At 41.2% G+C, this 27,454-nt stretch overlaps 1 long non-coding RNA gene across 1 annotated transcript in view; it reads right to left on the bottom strand.

The window, feature by feature from the left end:
* LOC143649952 (uncharacterized) overlaps positions 1 to 27,454 on the bottom strand; it is a 130,536-nt gene that overhangs the window by 83,645 nt on the left and 19,437 nt on the right. The window contains exon 2 of the long non-coding RNA XR_013159271.1: positions 12,268 to 12,327. This is a non-coding gene — a long non-coding RNA (uncharacterized LOC143649952). The remainder of the gene's footprint in view (positions 1 to 12,267; positions 12,328 to 27,454) is intronic.

The following is a 27,454-nucleotide window of genomic DNA, read 5'->3' as shown; positions in this document are numbered from 1 at the left end:
TGTGTCTTAGCATTTCATGTCTCCAGATTAGAATCTCTTATCTCTATTTCTCCTAGATTCTGCATTTCCACGTTCACCTCTGCCCTGTTTTCCTCTTTTCTTCCTGTTTTCTTCATTTTCCCCCAGAACTGGACCACTTTTCTCACCTTCAGCTCAAGCTCTGTTGTGCTGCTCTTAACTATGGGTAGTCTACTTTAGCTTTTGAATAGAAGTGGGTGCCTGTAGAATTTCTGAGTAGATTCAGCAATAAATATTTGTAAAGTGAACAAATGAATTTATCTTCCCTCCCACACTTACTTGGAAATAAAATACATCTAACATACTTGTAAAATATATCTAGAAAAGGCTAAGCCTGAATGACCATGTTACTTGCTTCTCCAAAATTTTCAATGACTCCGTGTTAGCACTTGTCACAATCTATTATAGAAAAGTTGGCTGTGTGTCTTTCTCTACATGGCTTTCTGAAGGGCAGAGACTAAATCTTAATCATCTCTGTATTGTATTCCCACCATGCCTTTCCTGCAGTAGGCAAATAATAAATGATCCTGGAGTTTAATTTGAAGAGTGGGGATAAGTTGCTCATGTCAATCGTTACATAGTTTAAAGTTGCAGTTTTGGAAATCAGTTTCAGCCCTTGAGCAGCACCTTCCAAAAAAGAAAACATCCTTTTATCTTGTAAAGTTTTAGGCAGCTGATGACACTTACTGGGGAAACCATGATTAAATCTCAGGAAACAGAAAAGGAAGATAAGACACAATTTAACTTAATAAGTCCGGATGGGTGGACCTGGTTTAAAGGCGTCTGATGTCAAGACCAATCTGACTCATAAACTATTTTTTTGAATAACATCCTTTTACTTCCCAATCTTTATCCACTTAAAAACATTCTCCTCCTGGCCCTTGGGATGTTTAGTGAGGGTCTATAGAAGATTCCGTTTCTCAGATTTCTCAAAACTGGTTGTAAGATGCCCTTTCATGGCATCAAAAAGAGATTCACACCACTCCGGATGGCATTCCAATGTACAAATGGCATGTTTCTGCCAGTTATAATCTAAGAGGCCAAGTGAACTTTTACGTAGAAAATAAAGTCAAGGAAGAAGTCAATACTTGCATATTTCCAAAGTCAGCCTCCCTCCACAGCTTGAGACCAAATTTGCTTGACATTGTATATATCCAGCTTTCTGCTCATCAAAAAGCTCCCGTTTCCTGGCTCCAACTGTCAATTTCTGTTGGGTTTGTAAGGGTGTGAGAATACAAAGTGGAGCTCTTCGAGAATTATTTCTAGGTGTTTCTTGGACAAAGATGAAGATGAATAAAAGAATGAATTGGCTAGATGACTGGTGTGGAAGGAAGTTCCTGAGTTAGCTGCAAGGGACCTTTGATTTGTTATTTCTCCTTATGCCTAGAGATAGGGACCATTCTTTCATTTGGCAATTACTGATTGAGCTCCCACTATTGCCAGGGCTATAAATGACACTAGAGATGCATCATTGAACAAAATAGAAATGCACACATACACCCCCCCCCCCCAAATCTATCTCTCATGGAAATTATATTCTAGTTGAGAAAATTCCTCCTGCCATCCATTTCTTTCTCTTGTATGAGCAAGGGGCAGGCTTGTCAGACACATCTGAGGAAGACAGAAGATTTATTCCCATCTCTGGTTCTGCTTTTGTCATCTTTTCCTCTCTGTTCAAGTGTCTCAGGAATTTTCATAGAAACCCCTGCTACAAATAAAGATATGAGAAAATAATCCTCATTATTTGCAGCTTCATAAAAGGATGCCCAGAAAGGGCAATGAATGCTAAGTCATTTGGAGGGATAAACTCAAGTCATCATTTCCTACCAGAACCAACATCTTCTTTTCCCCTACTTCTGTGGAGGATACCACTGTTCTTTTGGACACTGGGTTCAAGATCTGAGGCTCATCCTTGATTTCTTTCTCTTTTTACTTCCATATCGAATCATTTATCAAGATCTATGGACCTTACGTGCCAAGTCTTTCTCATTCTCCCATATCACCCCCCATTAGTAGCCTAATCTCTTACCTGCGGTATTGCAATAGTCTCCTAACTCTGATCTATTTTCTTGCAAATTCATCTTTCTCATCATTGCTGGACTGACTATCCAAGAATCAACTTTGGTCATGCTACTTCCTTGCCTTTCAAAAACCTTCCTTGGCCTGTCATTTTATACATATTCTGATATCCTCCAAGCACTGCCTTAAAATGTTATCTATTAACTATTACCCTTTATTTATTCTAAGTGCCTGCCTGAGAAGATGATATGCATTTCCTGGTATCTGTCCCATGTTGTCTAGCCTTTGCTCCCAATCTTCCTTCCTTTTGGAATCCCCCTTCACATCTCTGCCTTTGGAATTCTGTGTATTAGTTTAGATGACGTCCAAATTCCACTTCCTTCCTGAAGTCTTTTCTCACTCTCTCACTGGTTAGAATTGCTCTTTCAACACTTTGTTTTTCTCTCATGGTAGTTATCTTCCTTTGCGCCTACAGGTTTCCGGGAACTTGAGGCAGAATCCATGAACTCATCTTTTAGTTTTAGTTTCCTAGGCTGCTCAAGCAAACACCATGAAATGGGTTAGCTTACACAATTAGAACTGATTAATTAGGATTTTGAGGCTAAAAGAAAGTCCAGATCAAGGCATCATTTATCAGATGGCCAGGCATATAGTGGATCCCTTCTGTTTCTGGATTCTGCTCAGCTTCTTGCTTCCTGTAGTTTTCTTTCCCTCTCTGAATTTCACTCCACTCCAAAGAACTCTAGTAATAGGATTAAGACCCATTCTGATTGAGGCAGGTTGCACCTTAACTGAAGCAGCCTCATCTAAAGGTAATACTTAGGATGGGTTCACACCTACAGAAATAGATTGATTTTAAGGACATGTTTTTCAAACCACCATATCCACTTATTGTTTTACATATGTTAAACACTTTGCTAATATTTGCTTGATTATGAAATCATGAATGTTTGAAGAACCTGGGTGGGTAGGTGAGGTGGTTTGTGTATATTTTTTGGCTGGGACCAGATGGGCTAGAGGGGTGTACTTTTTTTTTGTCAAGAGGGCTTTATAGGTCCCTTTTGTTGGGTGTGGGGATAGTACTATATCTGAAACATTTCCAGTGGGAACAAGGACAAGGTTCATGACCGTGGAGATGAGGAGACAATTCTTCACAGTTTTCCTGATTTCGGGGAGCTCCGGTACTATACACAGAGGGCATAGTAAATAACAAGTACTGAATAATGTTACCTACCATTTTCCCTGGAGTCTGAATTGGTCAAGAGAATAGCCAAGAGAACTTATGTGGGGTGTCTATTCTGTGCAGGCTCTGTGCTTGGTTCTTTACAAAGAGGAAAAATAATAATAGCTAATACTGGCTGCCTACTATGTGTTCTCAGTATTTTACCTCTGCTAACTTATTTCATTCTCATTACAATACCCTAAATAGGTATGATTATTAAGAAGAAACTGAGGCACAAAAAGGATGAATAACTTGACCAAAGTTATACCCTTTGTAAAAACCAATTTTGGATAGAGTTTGGTGCCAAAGAGTGGCTTTTAATCCCTACTGCTGTGCTGGACTTCACTGAATCCTTACAACCACCCATAAAGCAGATAGTATTTCTTTCATTTTACACATGAAAAAAAAGTGAGTATCAGAAAGGTTAAAGAGCTTTCCCATGGATGCACATTTATTAAATGATTGACCTGGGATTCTAGTTCAATTTTATCAATTGCCACAAGAACCTTTACAGAGCCTCCAAGAGTTTCTGTTTCTCCCCAGTGCAGTCTGTAATGAGTCATTAACCCCTTTCAAGAAGAATCCTGAAGACTGGAGAAATTTATCCTAGGCTAAAAATTTTCTTGAACTGGGCAGAAACACTTCATCCAAGAAAAATCTTTATGCCCATTTTTTTCCCCTGCATATTTTAATGACAATGATTCAAGCTCAATAGATTTCCTGGAAGTGAGTATCCAGTGTTGGGCTAATGGCATGACGTGCACAATTGGGTCAGTGGGTGGCCTTGCTGGCTGTGAATTCCCAGGAAATACCTTGAGAGTTAATCAGAGTTGCTCAGAGAAGGATGTTCCTTTCCCAGGTTTTTAAACATGTTCCCGGAGGAGCTTGGAAAGTCAAATTGGCTCATTTTCTAAGCTGGGAACTGTGCTATAACTTCTGCCCATTATGTTCTTATCTTCTGATAATGTGTCCCAAATGAGATTATGATCCTAAGTGTAGTAATTCTGGGCAGGCTAGATTTCTACAGGTGGCACAGCCAATAGCAATGCCATTTATGTGCAGAAATGTCTATTACTCACTATTTAATTAATGGAATGACCTCTTCTATTCAGTTAGTGTCTTGAGAATTGTATGTATAGATTCTCCTCTGTCGGGAAGTTTTAAGTGTGGCGCTAATTAAAGATTGTAGCTGAACTGGGAGCCTTCTTAGTCACTTTCTGATTCCTAGGGTTCTGCAAAAGCCTGGAGGCAGAGGAAATGGACTCAATTCTAAATTGTCTTTGACAGTGAGCACTAAAATAGAGTTACTATATAGGTCAGTATATATAACTATATTTACTCTGACCAAGAAATGTCTCTTTGAGAGTCAGATGAAACAACAAACAATGACTGTAGATAAAAGGCAGTTTTGTTTTTTTTTTAACATTATTTTTATTGTGAAATATGACATATATACAAAAAAGCAATAGATTTCAAAGTATATTTTACCTAGCAGTTATAGAACAGATTCCAAAGTTTCCTATGGGTTATAATTCCACATGTTCAAAGTTTTCCTTCTAGCTTCTCCAAGACACTGGAGACTAAAAATAAATATTGATATAATGATTGCAGTCATACTAATTCTAAGTGTTTCACGTTGAAAAGGGGTGTCAACAATATGGGGTACGGGAATGGAACTGGTTGATGTTCTTGGAGAGAGTGGCACTTCTGGGTTTCAGGACTTATCCGGCCTAGGAACCATGTGGAGGTTACAGGTTTCTGAAACGTAAACTCAGTGCATTCAACTTTTGTAGGATTCCAGATAAAGCCCTGGGTATTCTTTAAGGTTAACAGGAATGATGCTGGTTGGGGTTTGGCAAACTATAGCAATTAGCAATACCTCGTTGAAGCTTGCATGAAAGTAGCTTCCAGAATATCCTCTTGACTCTATTTAAACTCTCCTAGCCACTGATACCGTATTTTGCTTCATTTCTTTTCCCCCTTTTGGTCAAGAACGCTTTATCAATCCTACGGTGCCAGAGCCAGGCTCATCCTTGGGAGTCATGTCCCATGTTGCTGGGGAGACTCACACCTCTGGATGTAAGGGGGAGGGTAATGATTTCACTTGCAGAGTTGAGCTTAGAGAGAGAGGCCACATCTGAGCAAAAAAAGAGGTCCTCTAGAATTTGCTCTTAGGCATAATTTTAGGTAGACTTAGCTTCTCTGTTACAGAAATGTTGCATAAGAGCAAGCCTCAAGATCTAGGGCTTGGCCTGTTAACTTGGGATTTCCTAGTGTTTGAGGGAGTATCAAGTATTTTCCAGATGGGAAAGTTTAATAGTTCTGTATTATCTCCAGTCCCTCAGAAGGGACAGTATATTTAAGTCTACTTAGGCTGCTCTTTTGGAGATTGCTGTTAGTGGTGTGTGTGTCTGGACAGTGGGAGGAGGGAGGGTGTGGTGAAGGACACATTTAAAGGTAGGCATGCACCTGGAATTTGGGCTGGAGTTAAGGGAGCTTGCTTTAAAAAACTGAAATGATGGAACCTCCGATTCGGTACCCCTGTTTTCCCTTTCTTTGTGCAAATTTCCCTCACATGCAAAGAACCTCAGAAATTCTTTCTTGGTAGAAAAGCAAGGTCACATGAAATAATGGCTCCAGGCATTTAGGGCTACTGGAAAAAAAAAGATAATTGCTCCTTAATGCCCATGGAAGATGCACTTAACAGTTCTAGTGTCTCCAAAGATGTCTGCTTTATGGTCTCGTGAGAGGTAACTTACAGGACCTCTGGGTTTGGTGATCTCCACCAGCTGTAGGAAACCCCTTTCTCCTGTGATTCCTACCCCATGGGCTCTGTCTTCTGGCTATTGGATGAGGTGTCTGGTTCTCCAGGAAGACAGTAAAATGGAGTTAGGAAGGCAAGAAGTTTATCAGGAGGGTAAGTTCGTGGAAAGTAAAAGGGGGAAGCAGCAGGACTGAGCAGGGGAAGCCCCAGACCGCTATACAGATCTGTAAGTGTCAGCCAGTGTAATTGGGAGTCCACTGGGAAAGGTTACTCATTAGAGGAATCCCACATTAGGCAGAAATGACCAGCTCCTATTGCCTTTGCTGTGCTGAGTCACTGACTGGGAGCTTCCCAGGAAAACCACAGACAAGACCCGAAAACATAGGTGACTCTTGAAGTTGTGGACACCGTAGGCTGTCAGCTAACTGCATGCCCTGCAATTGATGACAAGTTCTTCTTTGAAGAGTGATCTGAGCAGCCCAGATCCATGGCTGCTGCATCTGTTGTTGCAGTCCTCTTGCTATTTTCAACCTCACCTTTTTGTCTTTGGGCTTATTCAGTGTCTTTATTCATAATATGTGGTGAGAATAGCATTGGACCATGAGTCTGGAGACCTGGGTGCGACTTCCTATAGTTTTGCCGAAAAGTTTGGAACTATGGACAATCCATGCTACCTTTCTGTGTCTCTGTGAAATCTCTAAGGAACTTCCCAATCATGACATTTCAGCGTTTATGATTTGTTCTGGGATTGCTAGGGTTCACCAAAATACAACTGCGGTATTTTTCAGTAAGTGTGGCTTCTCTTACACGGCCTGGGGGTGGAGAATTGCAATGTTTCATATTCTTCAAATGCTCATTGGTCTCACTTACTCTTGCTCTTTTTCATTTTATGTCTATCTGCGGCATAGAACATTTCCATTCCATGTCCCTTCATTCACTCCTTTAAGATTTATGTCTTGAGCACCCATTATGTTCTAGGCTCTGTGCTAAAATGAAGGTACAAAAATAAAAAAGGCATAGTTCCTGCCCTCAAGGAGAGATATCCGCCCCCCCCCCACGCCCCCATCCCCAGAACCAGCAATTGCCATGCAGAGCATTTGAGGCTGTGGCAGTCTGTGGGAGACCTTCAGAAGGAACCCTCAGTCATGGGGTGGGGAGGATGAAAAGAGGCTGTCCAGACACAAAAGTCATGGCTGGGTCCTGGTGGATGTACTCATCAGACAGCTGTGCTGATAGGAGGCATTGTTGATTGAGCAGGTGAGGAGAAGGCATTCCAGGCAGAAGACATGCAAGTGCCAAGTTTCAATGGGGAGAGAGGAGCAATTGTAATTATTCAGAACATTAAGTGAGGAGAAAGGGGAAGTCAGGAGGTGTGTCCTGCAAAAGAACCTGTTCTGAGAGCAATGGGGAGCTACAAAATGGGTGACAGCAGCAATCACGAAGATTTGGTTTTCTCACACCTGTTCCTGCACACTGGGTTGTGGGGAGAAAATTTACCACAATGGTGGCCTGATTGTGTCCAAATCCACCACAGCCGTGCCCTGATGATGCTTTTGTGGCTGGGCTCTCGTGCATCGCATACCCAGATGGGAGGTGGGTGTTGCTGGCTGGGGTTGGAGACCTGAGATCTCAGTCAGGCGGCGCCATTTACTGCTTTGCATGAAACGCCGGCAAACAGAAACGTTTCTTTAGTTTACTCATCTCACGCCCCCCTTCCTGCTTTAGAAGAAGGTCCACAGATTGAGAAAAGCGGCTTCCTCCGCTCCCCAGTGCTTTGTGCACTTGGTAGTGGTTCTGGTACTGCGGAGCTTCACCAGCCAGAGAACTTGTTAGATATGCAAATTCACGGGTCCCACCTTAAACCTACTGACTCGGAAACTCTTAGGGTGGGGCCAGCAATCCTGTTTTAACGAGCCCTCCAGGTGATTCTGATGAACGCTAAGGTTTGCGAACCACAGATTTGGGGTAAACTTTAATAAAAACTTACTGTACTATATATGGGAAAACATGGGAGGCTTTTTCGTCTTCCTATGCTTGTTGCAGCTTCCTAGTGTTGCCAGAAGAGGGCGCCGACGGACCTACCTTTTACCTTGCCTGGTAGCTGAGCCCAGCTGGAGGGTAAATCCAGCAACAGTAAGTTCTGTTACAGAAGTAAATTGCAAATATATGAAAAAGGACTTCAAAAGGCTGCGGCATCAAAGTGGCAGCTTAAGAGAAGGCAACGCTCAGGGTCGCTGCGGCAGCGGGGGCTGCATGCGAAAGCATCTTGGGCTGAAGCATTACTTTGCAGCATTTCTTCGAGCCCTGTGATATTCACCAGCCTTCCTTCTTTCCTTTGTTCTTTTTTAGCACGTCAGGTTTTATTGCTGACAAGCTCCACTGAGTTACAGACGTTAAATCTGCAGGCTGCTGCACCACTCTTCGCGGTTCCGCATTGTTCCGCAGCCCTTTGCAGTGTTCCTGGCCAAGCGTGAGCTGAGAATGTACCCCCGACTTTTTCATTCGGACCCCGTCACTTTTAATCCCGCCGACCACCCTTTGATCTCTTGTGTTGCATTTGTGTCCCCACCTCTTTTACTCAGGCCGGCTCCCGGTTGAGCAATTCCTTGCTGGAATTCCGGTGCAGTGGTGTTTTGCAGCCAGTCGCAGAGGCCATGGCGACCAGAACTAAATCCCCCCTTGAATACTGGGGCGGAGGGTGGGCATAAGATAAATAAATCGGACCCCAGTCTTCCTTTCCCTCCTTGCCTGCTACTGCTCATTTGTCCTTTTACAGTCACCCAGCATCAGGAAATCTGGGGATGGAGTGGTGGGGAAAGAATGGCGTTGGGTTTGCATTTGTCTTAGCTACCCCAGAAGAGAAAACATTAACTTGCAAAGAAGAAAAGAACTAACATATCAGGTGCTTTGTGGTGTTTTTGCTAGTAAGCAGTTTAGAAACCTATCTTCAATTGTGTTAGGTAAATTTCATCCCAACAGAAGATAAAAGACCGCATCTTCCAAAGTGGTGAAATTCAGATTAATGAGGACTTATTTGTTTTAAAATGTTCAGAGCATCTCCTGGGGTGAGGTGCAGGAAGAGGCTTGTGTGAGGGTCTGCGTTAGGGCCTAGGAAACAATGTCTACAGACATTGTCTATGATTTTAAGAATATACAAGGGATACCAGTTCTCACTTTATACAGAGGTGTTCATAAACTTATTCTCAACAACAAATACAAATGGAAAATGCTCCCCAGCTCCCCATGAGTGGAGGATAGATAGGAAAAGGAAGGGTAAAATTATTTAAAGCATGATTTCATGGTGACAGATTTGATGCAATGAGCTCACATGATGTTTCGCTCCCGAGGACCGGGTTGTCTCCAGTTTGCAGTGAATATATTTTTAGATGATGGTTTGTAACTGTAGAGTTGTTATCCTTGCTTTAGAATAAGAAGAGGAAAAATAAAGAAGACTCATGGGCCACTCCACAGCTCTTCTTGATTTGTCATTATTGTATAAATGAATTTTTTGTTGGTTGTTTATTTATTTATTTCATGGTCTCTCACTATAGTCTTAAATTCTGATGCTATTTTTTTTCATTGTCTGGATAACAGGGCACCTGCTCTCTTTACCGCAGTTTATTTTCATTTCCAACATGATGATTACAACGTCTTCCTTCCACCTTCATTTCCAAAATGATGATTATAACACTTTCCTTTGTTCTCATTCCAAGGAGCAATGCTTACCGCTGCACTCCCAGCAGACTGCCGGGCACATAGTAATAGATTAATGAACATTTGCTAAATAAGCTCAAAGCCTGTACTCTTTCAACCAAATTCCTTCTGCATCTTGTTGCTTCTCATGTGGCAGCATTTACCTTTTCTGGGTAAGGGTGGAGGCCCTTCCCTCTCAATGATCACCCAGAGGGGAAATGTTCTCTGAGGAATCAGGAGATTGTGCTGCTTGTTCAAGACCCAGATGGCGTTTATTGTGGGGCTCTCAGCAGAACTGTCTTGTCTACTCTTAATTGTTAAAATATCTGGGGGACACCCTGGCTGGTTGGTCCTTTCTCCGCTCATTTACCTCCCTAAGCCTTTACAGTGGATTGTCCAGGAAGTGGGGAAGACATAGCTCTCCTGTGCTTGTCATCCTAGAGAGGAAAGCCAGAGAGAGCTTCATTTGGAGGATCAGAGGTAGGAAAGTTTAGTTCACATGGCAGCATCAGAAATCCATTTGTCGGCATGAAGTTCCTTAGGCCTTTGAATATTCCCAGTGGTCTCACTTTTAGAATTTCAGTCATCTGTGTTTCAAGTATCCCAGGCTCTGTGGCTCAGGGGCTTAAATGTAGAACAGTGCTGATAATTCAGTGCAATGTTCTGTTTGGCTGCCTGCGCCCCTCTCACAGGCCCAGGGAAAGACCCTGATCCTCTGCTCCTCAAAATAGGTCCGCCCAGCTTCAGATTCTGGGGACATACAGTCTGGAATATTGTGGCAGAGGGAGCTTCAGTCTGGGAGCTTGGCGCTCCTGCACAGCGTCATGATCTGCTGGCTTCTCTTCCATGTTAGAAGACTGTAAGACCCGTGCTACGAACTAGACTCTTACCTCATTTGTGCCCCAGCTTTGCTTATATCTCTGTTCTAGTAACCAAGGCGTGATACTGAACTGCCATAGTGCCTGAACGCTTGACTTCCTTCAGTACCCATAGACCTTTAGGAATTTAAAAATCACCTTCTTTCACCTGCTTCACACCCAGTTACCCCAAGATGAGAGTCTTGCTCCAGAATGCTGGATGCCACTCTGGGTGCCTGCTCATGGGTCCTCCTGATACAAATTGCTGCTCTGCCTACCAGGTCCTCAGATGCAGTGCTCCAGCTGCCTGCTAGGACTTCCCTCTGTTGGGAGCAACTGGACTTCCTGATGTTGAAACCCTGAAGGTCACACCTCTTCCTAGTGCTTACTTAAACCAAAGAGACTGTGTGCCTTCAGGGTCCAGCAGTCCTAGGTGTGGTCGATCTCTCACCCCTTTCAGACCTTCCTCACCGAACTCCAGAGTGACTTCTTAAAGACAAAAGTCTGATACTGTCTCCGCTAGACTTAAAGGCTCCTAACCGCCATTGGAGTACACTTCAAACCCGAAGTTATAGTAGCCATTCTCCAGGCTGTAGTATGGTGCAGTCTGGTTAAAAGCACAGACCCTGGAATCAGGCTGCCTGTTTCACGTGCTAGTTGTCCGACCTCATTCTCTGGCTCTTGGTATCCTTATCTATAAAATGGGGATAAAATATTTACTCAGAGTTGTCATGAGGATTATATAATCTAAAGCATTTAGAGTAGCATTTGGCAAAGGATAAGCATTATATAAGTGTTAACTATTATTAGTACTCAAGATTGGGTTTCTATCCATCCACTTTTTTTTTTTTTTTTTTCTATCCATTCACTTTTACCCTATACTCCAGTCAGGCTCAAACACCTGTGTTATGTGTTGAATTGTGTCTGCAAAAGGTATGCTCTGGGTACATGGGTGATTCAGGGGTAGAATGATTTGCCCTCCATGCAAGAGACCTGGGTTTGATTCCCAGACCATGCACCAAAAAAAAAAAAAAAAAAAAGATATGCTCAAATCTTAACTTCCAGTCCTGTGAATGTTACCTTTTTTGGAAATCGGGTCTTTGAAGATGTTATTAGATAAGACGAAGCCAAACTGTACTAGGGTGGAATCCAGTTCAATATGACCAGTGTCCCTTTGAGAAGGGGAAAATTGGATGCATACCAACAAAGGGAAGGACATCATATGACAAATGAGGCAGAGAATATCACGATTGCCAGCAAGCTGCTGCCAGAAGCCAGGAGAGAGGCATGTAACACATCCTGCCTACAGGTTTAAGAGAAAGCAAGGCACTGTCAACAGCTTGATTTTGGGCATCTAGACTTCAGAACTATGAGACAGTAAATTTCTTTTGTTTTATGCCATCCAGTTTGTGGTACTCTATTATGGCAGCTCTAGGACACTAATCCAGTCAGTACTCTTCTTGAACATTGTCTTATCTGCGACATGCACGCACTGTTTCCCCTACACAGAATGCTTTTCCAGTTTCTTCAACTAGCCTAACTTCTACTTGCCTTTCAAAACCCAACAGGATTTCACCCTACTCAGTCTTCCCTTGCTCCCATATGGTTTAGATGATCCTTCCATAGTGTACCAGTGTGACCTAATGTTGCACTTATCACACTGCCCTTTAACCTGTGATTTACTAGGATCTTACCTGCAGGAGCTGAAGCATCTTCAGAGGCAGGGATGCTTCTCATGTTTGTGTCTTCCATACCTGAGGAAGTGTTTGCAGAGAGTAAATACTCATTCAGTGAATGAATCACACTGCCGTGTTCTGGTTACGACAGTGGTCTCCTAGGCTTTCACAGGGGCCAAGCTTGACTTGCCTTTAGTGTAAACCCAGAATAGATTAAACCAGAGGCCTCTGTGAAACTGACTCAGTCCCTGGGTGATGAGAACACATTGCTGGGATTTAACTGTTCAGGGATTTTCCTGATAGGCAAGAGCTTATAAAACCTCTTACCTTCCATTGGGTTCCTGATTCCAGTACTGCCTTCCATGGCTGGGGAAGATGGTACTCTATCTTGGGGACAAAGAACTGAACCAAGTCAGGCTTGATGCAAAGTATATAGCCTTGACTGACACATTTGAAGGGGTTCATCAGAAAGTCCAAGAAGAACTATTCTGTTGGGTAGAGACTTCTAGTTAACTAAAATGATCTATTCCTCCTTTTTCACATGGGCACTGAGGATGACCTCAGCCTACAGGTGGAACGGACAGCAGAAGGGAGCCTGTGTTCTTGAATACCATAAAGCCAACACAGCAGTTTTGTTCTGTCACCTGTGACTTTTGCCAGGGCGCTTTTTGACTTTCTGTGTCAGGCAGTTAAACCTAATCGGATGGATCCGGTATTGGATTTGCTCTTGTCCTAACAGTAACATGTGGAAAGCTGCTGAATGAATTTGGACCGTGCCTCAGAATCAAGCCTCAGTTTGCATTCTCTTGCCTGCTCTGAGATTCTGCAGATCTCCAGCCCAAGGAAAACTTTAGCGCTTCCTGTTTTTGCCTGTGTCGACCCTGCTTCCTCCTCCTCCTGTGCTTTCATTCCCCTAGCTCTCTGGTTTCCTCTGGCCTTCACTAGGATTTGACCCCTGCCTGATGACAGATCTCCTGCCTAGCTTGCACTATCCATGTCTCCATCACCAAGCCTAAGGTTCCCATGCTGACTCATTGCTCTGGATCTGTAATCCTCAGCTATTCTTAGTCTCAGGACTAACAAGTAGAAACAGCACAAAGTGGGGGAGAGACCCTCATCTCACCTCCATTCCCCAAAATTCTGGTAACAGGATTTTCTTCTCCACAAACTCATGGGACCTGCATTTTCACATAAGCATAGTGAATTTAAGGCCTCAGTGCCATGTCTCTCAGATGTATACTTTCTATGTTGGCTGAGTCACCAGGGACTGCCAGTCATTTAGAGTTCACTACTAAAGGTTGGGGGTTACTATTTCATGTTGGCCTAATGATTTATGAGGGGAGCCATTTTGCAGCTGTCTTAAAGAGACCATAAATTGAAGGAAAGCCACAGCCACCTGGCCTTGCACTCTGTTAGCACAGTCCCTGGCAGCCCAGCCTCACCCTTGGGATGTTTCCTTTCCCAATGCTAACCTTAATCACCAGTGTAATCATAGTCTCTTAGAAATGATGACATCCCTCTGTCATGAGAACTGAATCCATCAGACTGTGGGTTTCACGCTCTGCTCCCTGCTGCTTTCCATAGGACCCCCGTGGTACACAAAGGTTGCAATTGCCTCATTAGACCTCAGCGAGGGGAATTTTGGGTCGAGTCACCTGTCTTTCCCAAACTGCTCCTTCTTTCAGGGTTGTATTTTAATTAACCCTCAACTCCAGGCAAATGTTTGACAGCCTACTTGAAGGGTGTAGATTTGCTTGTTTGGCAGAAATTCAGTGGCTCCCTTTTAAGCTGGGGAGTGTTTCTCAATCTGGGTCCTTGGAAAATGGTCAAACAGCAGCAGCAAGCCTTCTCTCATCTGCTTGCACAAAGGTGACACAAATTGCTGTTGTTTCTATGACAGCTGATGACTTTTTCTTTTTTTTTTTTTCTTTCAGTTCCTTAAAGCTGCCGGTACGACGGGCAGCAGCATGTGGAAGAAATTTGCTAGGCAATGAGGAGCCTGGGAGATCACTGAAGCAAACGTGAACAACAATTTCATTGTTTTCACAGCCGTGGGTCTTTGGCTCTGTGCTCTGTTCCGTTGTTTGCCATGCAAGTCACATAGAAGTGGGAATAATAGCTGCTAGGCTGAGAGAAGGGAAACCCTAGCAATCTGTGTGCAATCTCACTTGAACTCTTGGATTTTGGAAGGCAGTTTCACTTCTTCTTCTTCTTTTTTTCTAAATCTGCTGTTCAGCTTAATGAGGCCTTTCAGAAGGGAAGGCGAGCAAACAACAAAACAAGAGTTCTGCCCTTTAAGCAAATGCTTTCTAAATTCTTGATGAGAATACAGTTATGCTAGGAAGGTGATTTAAGACTCTCCATATTTGTAATCTATAGTGCGTACATGGAACAAGACCAACTTTCTATGTGGCTCCTTTAACAACCGATTTCACTACATGAGGAAGTTACAGGAAAAATTGACTTTCTGAGCTCAATAATTACCCAGCTAGTTAATAACTCTGATCAGTGGTTCCCAAACTGAGAGCTGACTATCTTCAGGATGGCCTCAACGTTATTGTAAGGAGTGGCAAAACTATTATCAGTGTTGTCCACAGACTGAATAGATCCTGTGACTCCCTCAGATTAACAATTCTATTTGTCAACTGTGTGTAGATGCTATTGCAAATGGGAAAATGCAAACCTTCTAAACACGGACTCAATTTTGAAAAGCTTTTGGGCTACTGTTTTCCGAGTCAACCGATACAAAATAAACACCTGCCATAATGGGGAAAGGACCTTAATGTTTTTTTTAAATGATGGATGAGGGTTTTCATGGGCGATTTGGAAACCTCTCTCTCTAATTTTCCCAGCTGGGTAGAGAAGTTCCCAGAATGTTTTGGAGACTGGAAGGTCAGATATCTGAAGAGATGTTTACAGATTACATAAGCTAACTAGGCAATTACAGAGATCATTTCATAAAGAAATTTAGGTACGGAAAGATTAAGCCCTGGGTTCAAGATCACCTAGCCAGAAAGGGGCAGAGTGGGGATGAGGTTTGCATCTAGATCTTGACACTTGGCAGGTGCAAAGGCTGGGATGACAGACAGCGAGAACCCAGAAATTGAAGGGGCTTGACTTAGAAAATCTCTCTGAGTCCTAGCTTTGATGTCCTGAGGTTTTGTCTCATAGAGCAAGTGGCTTTATGACTGCTTCAGGTTTGCTGAAAGGGCTGGAATAATACCTACACTTGGGAGAATTTGTTTCTTAGGATCCCTTCTGGGAGCTTCATTCCATCACAGTGTGCTGGGAATCTGCTCAGAAGGAAGCTTCTTTTTTTAAAATTTTCTTTTAAAAATTCATATTTATTAGTAGTGGCAAGAACTGCTTGCGGGCTCAGAATTAGCAAAACTTCTCAGTTCCAGGAATGCACAGTGGACTTTGAAAAGGATGGAGGCTAAAAACATCTGGTTTATTGAATGGTCTTTGTTTGTTTATCTGTAAATGGCTAATTGAAGAGGCTAATAACTTCCTTTTTAGGTTAATGATGGTGACTAGTGTCCATGACTTAAAAACAGTTTGCATAATAAATCACCAAGTTTAAAACTTATGGTCTTAAATTTGTGAAACTAATTCAATGTAAATGGTAGATCGAATAAGATAGTTAAAAAATGGATTACAACTTTTAGCTTCTTTTTCTTCAAATGAAAAATAGTCAATGAATATTAAATTCAACCTAGCTTCCTCATGTAATTCACAAACACTGATATAAAAGATCACTGGCAGTTCATCTACTGGATTGCTAAAACCTTCATTTTACCTAGTCTTCCCCCCAAATTAACATTCTAGTTTGTTCTTTCCTTTAGCTCTGGCAAGCATTTGCAATGAGTGGCATACATCCACTACCTCCAACTTAAACTTAAATTAGTTTTATAAATGTATATATATAATTATTCTTCAATGAATAAATGTAATCATATCATAGGTTTTTTTTTTAGTATAATCTTTTTTCTTTTCCTCCTTCTTTTCTTGGTTCCTCCCTCCCCCATGTTACCGCCCCACATGTCGACAACTAGTATATATAATTCTATATTCACACACGTATAAATATACAACTCTACCTCTAACAGTTCATACACATGCCTGAGGTTTGTGGCATCTCCCTCCTCCACTACAGACAGCTTCTCTCCTCCCCTACACCTTGGCCTCTTATAAAAAAGGACAAGAACTCCCATAACTGAGGGAACTTTGCACCACATATTCTGAAAGGAAAAAAAAAAAAACCCAACAGAGATCTTTACTGATTTACTTCCATGGTCAAATGTCGTAACCCCATTACAGACCCTAAATTGAAAAATACTGTGATCCGTTTCAAATGTGCCAGGTTCCCTCTCAAGTAGCCTCACGGAGGCTCACTAGCTTGTCACTATAAGCTCTCCTCTTCCCCGCCACTGCCCGTGTGTCATGAGGTCTCATTTTCCTTCCCTTTTCTCCTTCTGAACCAATGGCAGTTCTTGGAGAGGGTCTTAAGTTGTGTTCATGTACAAAGTAATTTCATTCTTTTCTTGTGTAAAGAAATTTGGGGGAGGGAACCCCGGACTCTGGCTCATGAGCATCGTCTTTCTTCCTTTCTGCAATTCCATCCTTTAAAAAAGCAAAACCTTGTTTTAAAATAAACTCTTCATTATTTTTCCCTCAAACTTGACCACATTTACTTCAAGTTCTCTCCTCACCTGGTGTGCTGGTTTGAAAGGAAGTATGCCCCCTAGAAAAGCCATGTTTTGATCAAATTCCCATTTCATAAAGGTAGAATAATCTCTAGTCAATACTGTGTATTTGAAACTGTAATCAGATCATCTCCCTGGATGATGTGATTTAGTCAAGAGTGGATGTTAAACTGGATTAGGTGATGACATGTTTCCACTCATTTGGGTGGGTCTTGATTGGTTTATTGGAGTCCTATAAAAGAGGAAACATTTTGGAGAATGAGAGATTCAGAGAGAGCAGAGAATACTGCAGCACCACGAAGCAGAGAGTCCACCAGCCAGTGACCTTTGGAGATGAAGAAGGAAAACGCCTCCCGGGGAGCTTCTTGAAACCGGAAGCCAGGAGAGAAAACTAGCAGATGATGCTGTGTTCGCCATGTGCCCTTCCAGCCGAGAGAAAAACCCTGACTGTGTTCACCATGTGCCTTCTCACTTGAGAGAGAAACCCTGAACTTCATCGGCCTTCTTGAACCAAGGTATCTTTCCCTGGATGCCTTTGATTGGACATTTCTATAGATTTGTTTTCATTGGGACATTTTCTTGGCCTTGGAACTGTAAAGTAGCAACTCATTAAATTCCCCTTGTTAAAAGCCATTCTGTTTCTGATATATTGCATTCCAGCAGCTAGCAATCTAGAACACCTGGCTTTCATGATGATTCCCTTTCCCTCCTGTGTGCGTCTCTAGCTACTGCCTCCTGTTTTCTACAGTTACTTGGAATCTCAGCAGCGGCTATAATGTTAACCATTATCATTTGCAGCAACACCCCAAAATTTATGCTGTCCCTGGCCTATCTTCCCCGTGACATGAGCCACTAAGTGGATATTTCAGTTTAGCTGTTCCACTATTGCCTCCTTTTTCATATATGTTAAGCAAAATCATCATCTTCTGTTCCAACTTTCACTTATTTATTTACACTTTACCAACATCCTATTAAAAATGGTCATTCCATGCACTGATGTGCAGATCATTAGAATGATCTCTCTTGCTCAATCTTATCTCTACATCTGATTTGTGGCTTTCTTAGCTAAGGCCCTCCTAATTGCTGTAAGAAGTAATAGAAGCATGGAAAATGACTCAAACACGATAGCAGTTCATTTCTCAGTTATATAATGTCCCCATCAGGTATTCCTGGTCAGTGCACAGCTCTCCTCTGAATAGGGAGGAGACACCTGATCAAGATTCCTTCCATCCTTTGTCTCTATCCTCTCAGAGCCTTCACGGTGCCAGAAATAGGGGGAAAGAACATGGAAGATGCTATGTGGGAAACTTTGTGGATCAGAAGTAGTGCCCTTCAATTCTGTGTGTGCTCTTGTGGCTGGAACTCAGGCGCGTGGGCCACTCAACTGCAATGGTAGTTGTTTCTCCCGGAAGCGGAGCACATGCAGTAAAGCTGGCCAGTCTCTGCCAATGGCCGAATCCTGCTGATTGCTCTGTTGTGGCATCTCTCATATCCATGTATTTTGCCCTCGTACAAGCCATGATTGCACATGAAGAACTGCAATGTCCGTTGAATTATTTGTCTCTTAAATTGTCTCCCTACTGCCAGTCTTTTCTCCTCTAATGAATCTTGACCTGACAACCAAAGCGAACTTTCTAAACTCCTCAGTAGATGCCATGACATTTGGAGAACTCCACAGTCCCTCTTTCTTTCCTTATCTTGGGCCCTTTCCTGTAAAGCTGGCTTACTTAGACTCTGATCTTCATGTTCTTTCTTACTCCGTTTCCTTGACATGTGGGGACATAGTATTAGCAGAGTCAAAAGACTGACTTAGAGTCAGAACGTGTCCAAATTATGACTCTACCGCTAATTAGCTGTTAGACTTCTCTATGCCTAAGTGCTTCTTTGAAGGAATCATGATGTAAAACCTACCTGTTGTGCGTCTTGTAGTATAAATGAGCTAGTGTAGGTAATGCCCGGAGTGGATTGCCTGATAAAGAATAGGAACTCATTAAGTGAATAGCTTGCACATATTAAGAATGCCCTACTCCGTCTGTCACCACTCAAACCCTGTCCTTCCAGCAAGATTTTTTTCTAAGCATCTTTTTTTTTTTTTTTTTTTTTAAAGGAAAGACAGAGAGAAGGAAGGAAGGAAGGAAGAAAGGGAAACATTTTTAAACATTTTCTTGTTTTATTGTATTCTGTTTCTCCGTTTTTGTTACATGGGCTGGGGCCGGGAATCGAACCGAGGTCCTCCGGCATAGCAGGCAAGCACTCTGCCCGCTGAGCCACCGCGGCCCACCCTCTAAGCATCTTTAAAATTGCAAGGCCTTCTCAGCTCATTCTCATTCACTGTGGTCTCTTCCTGTGCTGAACTGTCTCATCTACTTATTTGGCGTTTAATCTTGTAGTGTTTTATGAGATTTTTGTGGCACTTTTATTTACATCTTTTTCAGAAATAACTCTCCTGCGGACTTTCCTCTGTTGGGAAGCTTCTGAGGCCTGTGGCTGTGGCTTCTATCTTTTAAGCTCCAGTGCCGCACAGTGATGGTTGCTTGGTAAGCATGTCAGTAAAAGGTGTGTGATTTAATAAACTTGTGTCTGGTGTCGACTGCTATAGTCATAGATGTGGAACAAAGGGATCCCGTGTGGGATATGTAGAAGGTTTTGCTACTTAGAACCCATGCTCATGATTTTGAATGAATTGATAGAACTGTGACAATTCCTGCTGACAGCCAGGCACCCCTACCAGGAATTTTTGAACACTTCACATTAGTAATAACTTCCTTACAGAGTAGGGGGTTCCTCATGGACAGTTAATTAGGGGGAGCTGTTTCATTACTGCAAAGTGGTTGCATTTAGAACAAACTAGATAAGAAGATTAAAATCATTTTCAGAAGAAACATTTCCTGGATGTTAATATATTAGCTGTAAATAATGAAAGATAATGAGAGCATTAAATCCAAGCAACAATATATTAACTGCAGGGGAGCTAATTTGTAAATGAGTGCTTTGCTTCTCTCTGAGCCAATTTTTCATCTGCTGCATGGAATGCTGTGAATGACCACCGAGGAGACGCTTTTGGAAAGATCGGAGTGTGGTTCTTATAGCTGGAGTCTTGAGCTGGTTGCAGAGTTTCGATTTTGATTCTTTAGCAGTGAAAAATAAATTCAGAGGCTTATTTAAACACATACACACACACACAGAATACTGTTCTGTTAATAGAGATTACATTTTCACTAAATGCTTTCTGATACTATATTTTTATGTCATATCCAGGAATGGATTCAAAATGCGCTGGTTTCATTGGCATCCATAGATGAGGGCATCCATGGATGGGTGGGAGTGGGCCAGGAGAAATATTGGTGGTGGGACCTTTCCAAGGTCTGATTTACCCTCTTTGTTTCTATCAATAAGGTGTTTTTAACACTGGGAGAGCTCCTTAAGGGAGAGGAGAAGGGAAGGATGTCGGATGAGTCACCAGAATCTTTCCTTGCCCCCAATTTGCTTCTGAAATCCCATTATAAAGGCAGAAAGAGGAGAGTAGTGAGTGAGGGGAGGGAAGGGAAAGATGGAAAAATCACCGATGCTCCTGCTTTGTATGGCTGGGTTTTAAAAATATGTTATCATGAGAAATTAAAGGCTGCTCTCTGGAGACTATCAAAAGAACAAGAAGCATTTTGTGAAATCCACTGTTGGTGGGTAAGGGAAGGTTTGGAATCTTTTTGACATTTACCTTTTTTATTAACCTTAAATTTGAGTTAAATTAATATTATTTAACCTAGTCTAGGTCTTTGCTCAGGCTAAATATCCCATAACATATCCTTTTAATTTTCTGAGTAGAGGCCTAGAGACATTAAAGTATATTAGAGACTTATTCGGGCTAAAAATTAGTAGCAGAGCCAAGAACAGAACAGAAAACTGGAGATGGGCAGTTCTTTGCTTTAACTATTACATTTCCTTTGTTCTCAGTAAAGAGCCTACTATGTTGCTAGGATACATTCTGGCCACCGCTGAAAGGCATTGTTTTATGTAGGATGAAGACATCTGGCTTGATTCATTGCCTTGGAATATTAGTAATCATATTATTTTTTCTCTAATTCACAAAACTTTATAATTCATTGTGGATGTTTTGGTAAATTAGTAGAAATTAGGAAGATCCTATAGATTACAGAAATAGTTTCTGCAAGACCATCTTCGGTGATTACAAATCCAGTTTTGGTAAATCTTGGCAAGGACAAAACAATTATCCTAAGCCCCTAGAAGGTGTCATGTTTATCTCATTTTTTTCTATATTGTCCAGTAAATTCATTACTATTATTCAAATGTAAAATTACATTTTTAAAAATTATGCACACCCCAATATGCATGACTAAACTTAGAAACTTAGTGATTAGAGTCTTTCTCTAATGAGTCAGCTTGCCCCTTAAATATCCAAGTAACAAAAATTGGGAAAAGCGCAACTCTAAAACCAAAATTGCATTTTTTTTCTCGCACAGGAATTCTAATGCTAATTTCTTCTGTAATCAAATTTTATTGAAATATGATGCAGCTTCACATACGATCCTTTGAAAAATACTGTTAACTGTTTTCTATCTACTCTTTGGTTAAGCAATGAATATTAGGTCGATTTTTTTTTCTCCCTGTGAAGCATAAGGGCAGAGTGTTTCAAGCATTACAACCATTCAGAATCCAAAATGTGAAAGGTTCAACATAATTAACACAGAGTAACAGTTTGCTTCACAGCATTTTGAAATTGACATATCGTTGACAGTTGTACTGCTCCTCAGTTTGATAATATTAATAAACACGTGCTTGTAATTTAAGAGTAATTATGAATCCATCCATGTGTGATTTCCTAATGAACTAAAATAAAAAGCAGTTGGGAGGCATTCTTTAGTTATTAATTAGGAAACAAGTAGCAAGTTTAACAGTCTTAATTTTCATTCACTTCTTTCCATTTTATCACTCTTATGTAATGGTATGATAAAGTCATCGCAGCTAGAGAATGCTGCATTTGACAGCACAATAGTTGGGGCTGTGAAATTCTTTTCTCTGTCACTTTCAGAAGCAGTGTTGTTAATCATGTAATATATTTGCACTTGGCAGGAATAAAATGCTTTGAGATCCTTAGAGAGAAAGTGCTGTAGAAAATTATAGTGCACTCCATTCTTCCAAAGACTTTTGAGGAAGACACGTGACAAATATATTGGGCTCGATTAATATCTAGAATCATTTGACAATGTAACTAACTTACACAAAGCCTCACTGTAAGATAGGAAAACAATGTAGGTGGATTCTGACACTCCCAAAAGACCAATAGCATATAGATAAACAGAGAAGCCCTTAAAACCAAACTCTCAAAACCATCTCTGTGATGGGATCTGTTTTTTTCTTTTTTTTTGTATATGGTAGAGTCACATTTCATTATTTTTCCATCTATGTACCCATTATTGTAGCACAATTTGTTGAATTTTTTTTTTTTGTTTGCTTGTTTGTTTGTTTTTTGGGAAGTGCATGGACTGGGAATCGAACCTGGGTCTCCCGCATGCTAGGTGAGAATTCTATCCCTGAACTACCCTTGTACCCGTGATGGACTCTGGTTTTAAGAATATTTTTATGAACAAATTTTCACACACATACAGTTCATACATGGTGTACAGTCAATGGCTCACATTATCATCACATAGCTGTGTATTCATCACCTTGATCACTTTTAGAACATTTGCATCACTCCAGAAAAAGAAATAAAAAGAAAAAAAATCTCATACATCCCATACCCCTTACCCCTCCCTCTCATTGACCACTAGTATTTCCATCTACCCATTTGTTTTACCCCATATCCCCCTATTATTTATTTATTTTTATCCATAATTTTTTTATTAATTTGTGCATACCCTGTATAAAAGGAGCATCAGATACAAGGTTTTCACAATCACAGGGTCACATAGTAAAAGTTATATCATTATACAGTCATCTTCAAGAATCAAGGCGAGTGGAACACAGCTCTACAGTTTTAGATACTTCCCTCCAGCCAGTCCAATACACCATAAATTAAAAAAGGGTATCTATATAATGCACAAGAATAACCTCTAGGATAGCCTCTCGACTCTTTGAAATCTCTCAGCCACTGAAACTTTATTTTGTCTCATTTCTCTCTTCCTGTCTTTGGCCAAGAAGGATTTCTCAATCCCTTAATGCTGGGTCCTGGCAAATCCCAGGAGTTGTGTCCCACATTGCCAGGGAGATTTACATCCCTAGGAGCCATGTTCCATGTAGGGGGGAGGGCAGTGAGCTCACTTGCCCAGTTGAATTAGAAAGGCCACAGCTGAGCAACAAAAGAGGTTCTCTGGGGGTGACTCTTAGGCATAATTATAAGTAAGGCTAGCCTATCCTTTGCAGGAATAAGTTTCATAGGGGTGAACCCCAAGATCGAGGGCTTGATTTATTGATTTGGTTGTCCGCACTGCTTGCGAGAATATCAGAAATTCTCCAAATAAGGAAGTTGAATATTTCCAACTTTCTCTCCATCCCCCAAGGGAACTTTGCAAATACTTCTTTATTTATTGCCCAAATTACTCTGGGATATATCAGTGCATGTGGTGGGATCTTAATGCTTTCATCACCCAAGAGATGAGGGAAAGGGCTCCCTGAAAGCTTGGTTCTTCAGCCCTCAGCCCCTTTGCTTGAATTCAGCTCTTGTACTTTATGTTTCTGTGTTTCCCTCCTCTGACAGGTCTTTTTCTGGTGGTGGGGGGTGCAGTGGGGTGGTCATGGTTTGGGAATTGAACCTAGGTTTCCAGCATGGAAGGCAAGCATTCTACCATTGAACCACCTGTGCACCCTTAGCAGGTCTTCTTAATGCAAAGGATGGCAAGCAGTCTTTGGACATGGAATAAACATTACAAAAGTAAGTTGTCCTTATTTGTTCTTGCTAATGGTTTCTTACATTATCTGATTGAATCTTCCTGTCATACACTATTATTATTATGATCATTTACAGATGAGTAAACTGAGGCCTGAGGAGTTTATCTTTAGGCTTTGGTTTATCTTTTTGGACCTAGGTTCCTTCCCTTTGTATCGTGTCAAATCCTTTTGATTTCTTGGCATTCTACCCAGATCATAAAATTTTTCTCTACCAGCTTGGCTTTACTGGTGTATAGGCTTTCCAAATTAACCTTCCTCGAGCTCATTCTGCTTTTGCAAACTACTTTGTAGAATTTTCCCAATGCTCATAACACTTGCTTTGAAAGAGACTGTTCACTAGAGCATACTGACTAGGTCAACATGGGGTATTTTTCCTCTCTCCTCCATGTATTTCCCTACCTCTGCTATTTCTTCAATAGAATGTTGCCTAGTCTTAGAGTAAGCCCAAGTTCACCCTTGGCATCAGGACCAAGTCAACAGAAGAATTAATTTATCCAGCAGCCTTTTGTATAGTGCAAGCCAATCATATACCTGGAAAGTGCCTTGTAGGGTTGGGTGTTTCCCTACAGTGTATTTCCTCCTTTTATGGCTCTTTCACATTAATGTATAAAGAATTTGCTAGCTTATTTTATGGGGAAGGGGGGTGTTACACTATGGTTTGCTGTGAAAGCAGCAGGGGGCTACAGGATCTGTGCATTAGCTATTAATATTTTGACTTCAAGTTAGTACTCTTTGGTTTTGGGTGTCAGAAACACAACTCTAAATATCTTAGGCAAAGAGATAAATTTATTGGCCCCAAGAAATCAAGAAGGAGTTAAGGAATTCTCATTCAGGCTTCACTCTCTGCGTGATGGGAAAATGGTTGTCCAGAGATATCAAGTTTTACATTTACATTTTAAGCTCCCTGTTCTAAATGGAAAGAGTATAAGAAGGACTCTAGTTAGCTCAACTTGGAACAGGTGACCATCTATATCCTAATCAACGGTGTCTTGGAAGGCGGGATCCACTAAAAACGTGACAGTTCCAAAACACCTTTTCCACTATCCAAGAGAGTACTTCTCTGGATCCAGTCACATGCCTCACTGTACAATGTACTCATTCTCTGGATGGAGAGGTGGCATCAACTGACCCCATCACCCAGACCACCACTCTATGAATTGCAAGAGAAAAAAGTCACCTAGAAACCTCCACACCATCAAGCCATGTGCTAAGGTCCACAGCTTGAATTCATTGTCTTCTTTGTCATGAGCCACTCACAATTTATCCTCTCAGGTCTCAGATCTAAGTTTTCCCACTTATTGCCATTATTCTAAGAATGTGCATTCTCATATATGGCACTAATCTAAGAAGTCACCCTCTTCCTCTCAAATTCTTTCACTGTGTCCTCTGGAATTCCTGATCTGTGATCAACAAACTCCATTTGTTTGAACATTCCTTCATCTTTTCACTTTAACTGGAACCTACTTTGTTTCCTTCTGACACCATTTTCCTTGCAGCCCATGCTGGTGGGAGCTGTTTTACTTCTTTCTTTGTCTCTCATACCTCATGAGAGGTAGTAAATATTCTTTCTTGTGTCTTATGATTTAAACAATCTATCTTCCATTTCTTATGCAAAGCCCAAGTTCCTTTCTCCTGATGACATTCAGTTATATCACTACCCCCCTTGAAACTTCCTTAAACTGACCCCCTGATCACACATTTGTTGAAGACTTTAGATCCTTCATCATTGTTTCTGTCTACACTCTTACTCGTTTCTGTCTTTTTCCTCCCAGAAATATATCACATGAACATTTACTTCTCCATCTTCACTCTATCCCCTTAGATCAAGTCACCTTTATCTCTTGTAAGGACTACAGCAATACATCACTGATTTGCCCCTAAAAAATTAATTTTTTCCCCAGAGTAATCTTTCAAACATGAAAATTAGGTGACATGACCATTCCTCCTCCAACTAATACACTCTTTCCATGGCTCAATTTAGCTCTTAGAACAAATTCCAAGTTCCTTAAAATAGACGTCAAAGCTTTGGGTGATTTGATTCCTACCAGTCTCTCCAGTTTCATCCCATATGATATTCTCTACTGCCCATCACCTCCCAGTCACAACTGCTCTTATTTTCCTTGTGGAAGATGAGTTCTTTCATTCTTCAGAGACTTAACACAGGCTGTTACCTCAGCCTGGACCCCTCTCTCCACTGAAGTTATTTCCCACATGCCTTTAATTTGGTTAGCTGCTTCTTATCTTACTCATCTAAAGTTCTGTATCGTTCCTCTGAGAGATCTGCTTTGACTATTCTATCTAAAGTGACTATGGTGGATTGGATTATGTACCCTAATTTAGACATGTTCTTGCTGTGCATTCCTGTGGGTATGAACCCATTGTAAATAGGACCTCTTGAAGATGTCATTTTAGTCAAGGTGTGGCCCAACTACATGTCATTAGGCCTTAATCTGGATTACTGGAGTCCTTTAGATGCAGAAGAAATTCAGACATAGAGGGAGAAAGCCATAGGGAGGAGCAGGGAGAGAAAGGAGAGGACATTGCCATATGACAGGAAAGCCAAGGAACCCAAAGATTGCCAGCAACACAGAGCAGTGCTGACCTCAGAGGAAGCAAGCCTTCTAGCCTGTGAAACTCTGAGCCAATGAATTCCTGTTGTTTAAGCCAACCCATTGTGTGGTATTTGTCATAACAGCCCAGAAAACAAATAAGGTGGCTGTGGCTATTTCCTCCCCAGTCACTATTCTCTGTCTCCTTGCCATGTTTATATCTTTTATAGCAATTCTCAGAATTGCTAGAATTATCTTAATGAATGTAAGCTCCATGAAGAATGTGCCACATATGGCTTATTTTCACTTCTGCATTACATGCCTGGGCCCAACAAATAGAATGTGTTGAATAAATATTTGTTGAGTGAATTATATTTTTGTGTATTTACTATGTTTTTTTTAAATTAATATACTTTATCATAGGTCCTCTGAGAACATATTAGGTATATGGAGGGACACAAATTAAGTAGTGTTATCGGACTTAGGAGTAAGGGACCTACATTGGAAGAAAGTGGACAACTCTTTTTACCTTTCTGGAACTCAGCTACTTTGTAAATTGAGAAGATTAGATTCAAAAAAGATCATGATCATTTATTTCTTCCACACGTTTGTGGACACAATACATCTTCATTGGTAACTTCTCTCTTGAAGTACAGAGACTGTTGTTGGGGGAATGTCTGCTGAGGAGATTCCAGCTTGTTTCAACAGATTCTCCATCCCCTTGCCTTAAAATAGAAGACTCAGTTATCCTCCAGTGTCCAGGACATTTACATTATATTTATATTTATGATGCCTGCCTTCAAACAAAGTTATGTGAGTCATCCAACAGCCAGTTTCAATGAAAGAAGGATAAAATATAGGTGAAATATGTATGTATATTTTAAACATTTTTATTGACAAAACAACATACAAACACAAACGTTTTTTTTTAACTTTTTTTATTGTATAGTATAACATATATACAAAGCAAAGAAATAAGAAAAACAATAGTTTTCAAAGCACTCTTCAATGAGTGGTTACAGGACAGATTCGAGAGTTCGTCAT

The sequence above is a fragment of the Tamandua tetradactyla genome, chromosome 11 (genome assembly GCF_023851605.1).
Source record: "Tamandua tetradactyla isolate mTamTet1 chromosome 11, mTamTet1.pri, whole genome shotgun sequence".
NCBI classification, from domain to species: domain Eukaryota; kingdom Metazoa; phylum Chordata; class Mammalia; order Pilosa; family Myrmecophagidae; genus Tamandua; species Tamandua tetradactyla.
The sequence above is the reverse complement of the archived record's forward strand: the minus strand, read 5'-3'. Positions and strand labels throughout refer to the sequence as shown.